Below are 3,450 nucleotides of genomic sequence, written 5' to 3'. Positions count from 1 at the left end.
ATAGTTGCATTCTCTTAATGAATAGAATGATTTGTTCTAATGGTGTTTGTAAATAGGATCTCAAGTCCACATCTTGTACAGCAATTAACCACTAAGAAGAATATATGCAGTGTGTCATTTGTTGAAACTGTACTTCCGATTTGATTTGAAACTGTCTCATTGCTATCTATTTTTCAATAAAATTTTGGGGAAAAAAACAATTAAATGTGAGTCAGGAATTATGATTTTCTAAAATCCTTGTCTTCATTTTTATCCTTGAAGTTTTAACTCTTCAAATAAGGGATGAGTGAAGAATAAAGTTTAGAAAATTTAGTATAGAATTGCTTCTGTTCCTATAGCAGAACCTCAGTGAAACTGTTTTTGCAAAGCTAGTAGGAGTCAATCACATTTAACTGTTTATTAAATTTAAAGTTTTGGTAGATTCCATTTAAATAATGGCCCAAGAATTCACTCTTCAGTAGTATTTCTTTCTGTTCTGACACCTGAATGATTCTAGTAAGGTTTAACAATATTTCAATAGTCAACTTCTCTGACAGTTTTTTAAAAAGTTAGCTTTTGACTACTTTGACTTTTCAAATGTATGACTTCTTTTCCAATTAAACTGAAAATTGGTTTTGGCAGAAGCAGTAAGACAGAGTTTGTGAGATGCATTTGACTGATAATAAACACAGTGAGTGCTTCCTATTAATATATACAATCAAAACCCTTTCCTCATGCTCCAAATATTGTGTGTATTTTGGGGCCTTAACAGTTGATGATTTTATTCATGGTTTTGTAGATTAAGTTATTTATGTATGAAACAAAGCAGGAAAATATATTGAAAAAAGATGATGTTTACAGAGGACTTTAATGTATGACATTTGTTGAATGTAAACTTATATTTTTAATGGACACTTATGTAATATTTGAGACAAACAAAATCACAGCATCATATGTGTGTTGGTGACAAAAATAAAGCTGTTTTGATGATAAAAAAAAAAAGATTTGGCTGGGTATGGTGGTACACACCTGCAATCCCAGCACTCAGGAACTCAGGAGGCTGAGGCAGGAGTATCACTATGAGACGGAGGCCATAGTAAGACTCTGTCTCAAAAAAAAAAAATTAATATGTGATACATACATGTACCAAATCCTCACAATAAATGTTTTGTGTCACAAATGTGTACAAAAAAACAAAACAAAAAAGAAAAATGAGGAATTATTGTGAATTGAGTCTAAAGTTTTTTGTTTTTTTGTTTTGTTTTGTTTTGTTTTTGTTTTGTTTTTTTTTTGGCGGAACCGGGGATTGAACTCAGATCCTTGCATTTGCCGGTCAAGCGCTTATCCTACCGTGCCATCTCCCCGGCCCAAGTCTAAAGTTTGTAATCACAGATGGTGATTACTATAAAGGATGTGACTGAACAATCTGGGAATTTTTAATATGAACAGTATATTAGATAATGGTATTGATTTGATCTTAAATTTCTAGATAAATTATATGTTAGATGAATGCTCTAATGTAGAGCTGTACTTCTGACCCCTCAAAAGTTTGCATTTTTATTTGAGGGTTCATTTGCAGAAAATATACCTATGGCTCTTTGAAGCAAAACAAACTTTATTACAGGGAGTTCAGTGTTTACAAGCTATTGGAAGGACTGGGGTACAAATGGATTCTAGATTGTACTAATGTAGAGATGATTTTGGGACCCCCAGATATGATATAAGGGAAATATATTAACTCCCAACCTGTTAAACAGCTAGTATGCAGAGTTCATGTTTTCTCAAATCAAAGAATGAATTCTAGGAACAATGAGGTTAAGAGTAGGAAATATTTATTGAGGAACAGAAAGCTCCTGCCTGAGAGGGACATGAGGGAACACCTGGAAAGTGGGTTGCCTTTTACCCCTCTTCTCAAGTGAAGTTTTGTAGAGCACAACCATGTGGGTACAATATGGTTTACAAATATGATCAATAAATAAGATTATAAGTACAGCTGCTTAAATAATATTTGTGCAGTGGACAAGCAAGTTTTGTAATAAGCACACATAAAAAAAAAGAACTTCTAGGTAAGTGATAGATCTGAGGGTCTTGATTGCCCAATGAGGTGACTGATCCTTATTTAGACTTGGTTAGACTAGGTGTTATCACTTATTTCTTCTCTCTGGGAATATGTAGGCCTGCTCCTTTTGTCATTACAATGAGGCCTGGCCTCCAACTGATGAGGTTTTTAGTCACAGTTGACTCTCTGAGGGCCCAGCACTACCTGACTGCCCATAATATTCCTACCTAACTTAGCTGTCTATCATAGTACTTCCAGGGATGATTTTTAGAATGTGATGACAAAACAGTTATATCTACTCACAGAACATTTATCTCTAACAGACGGGGGAACAGGGAGCTGCTCCTACAACTGTGGACTCCATAGTACACTACCTTAGAAGCACTTTGAGGATGACAGTATTGCTACTGCTATAATTACTGATTCCATAGTAATGCTGCCCCTGCTATATATGCAATGAATAATAAGAAAAATGAAAAACTTCACACCTTCTTAGAACATTAGACCTCTGTGCACCAGAGAACTTCCTTTTCGATCTCCTGACCATGCTCAGCTGCAGAAACAGTTATATGTGGACTTGCTTCATCTCCACTTTCCAGGTCTCATGTAAGTGAATCAGATTGCCTGAATTTGGACTGCATTCAATACTGTAGGTACAATTGTGTCTAGGGATATAGGTTTAGCTTTCTAGGCTCTGGAGTCACACTAAAGCATATCATGGACCAATAAATCTGTCACTCATGATAGACATAGAACTCTTGACATGAGTAGTAATGCCTTCTATGGCCTTGCCTCTATATACCCCTTGGCTTTCTTTCTCCTCAGGGCCTCTTCACTTTCTTTTGCTCTTTCATATGTACCATTACAGGGCCTTGGCACATGATATTTTTTTCATGGAATAATCTCTACTTCACCTATTCCCCTAGACCTAGTTCATTCATATCTCTCCTTTAGTTCTCAACTCAAGTGTTACATCATTCTTCAAACCTTTCCAACTCCTCCATCTGCTGGTTAGGTTTCTCAGATATAGGATTTCACAGAACTTTATAGTTCTCTGCCCCAAACCAGCGGGTCAGTCAATGAAGGTCACCTGGGGGAGGAGCGGGGAATTGAAGAGGGGACAAAGGACAGGAGACAGGAGAAATGAGGACAAGACAGGATTCTGATCAAGTCCCGTTTATTCAGGGGAGGTGCTGGGTATATATAGGGAGTGTAGGAATGAGGAAGTCTTGGCTCTTGACATCAGCAGGTATCTAGGCAACGGAGGAAGGTGCAACCCCTGGGGCATAGCACGTGATTCACAGGGAATGGGCAAGGTGAGAAGGGCCATAAACTTAACTCAGCAGGGGAATAGAAACTTAAGAAAATGGCTGACACTATTATAAAATGGATACCAGTTAATGGCCTCCCAC

This window comes from Octodon degus, unplaced genomic scaffold, assembly GCF_000260255.1.
Source record: "Octodon degus isolate 3935 unplaced genomic scaffold, OctDeg1.0 scaffold00059, whole genome shotgun sequence".
Classification (NCBI taxonomy): domain Eukaryota; kingdom Metazoa; phylum Chordata; class Mammalia; order Rodentia; family Octodontidae; genus Octodon; species Octodon degus.
Note: the sequence above shows the minus strand (reverse complement) of the source record.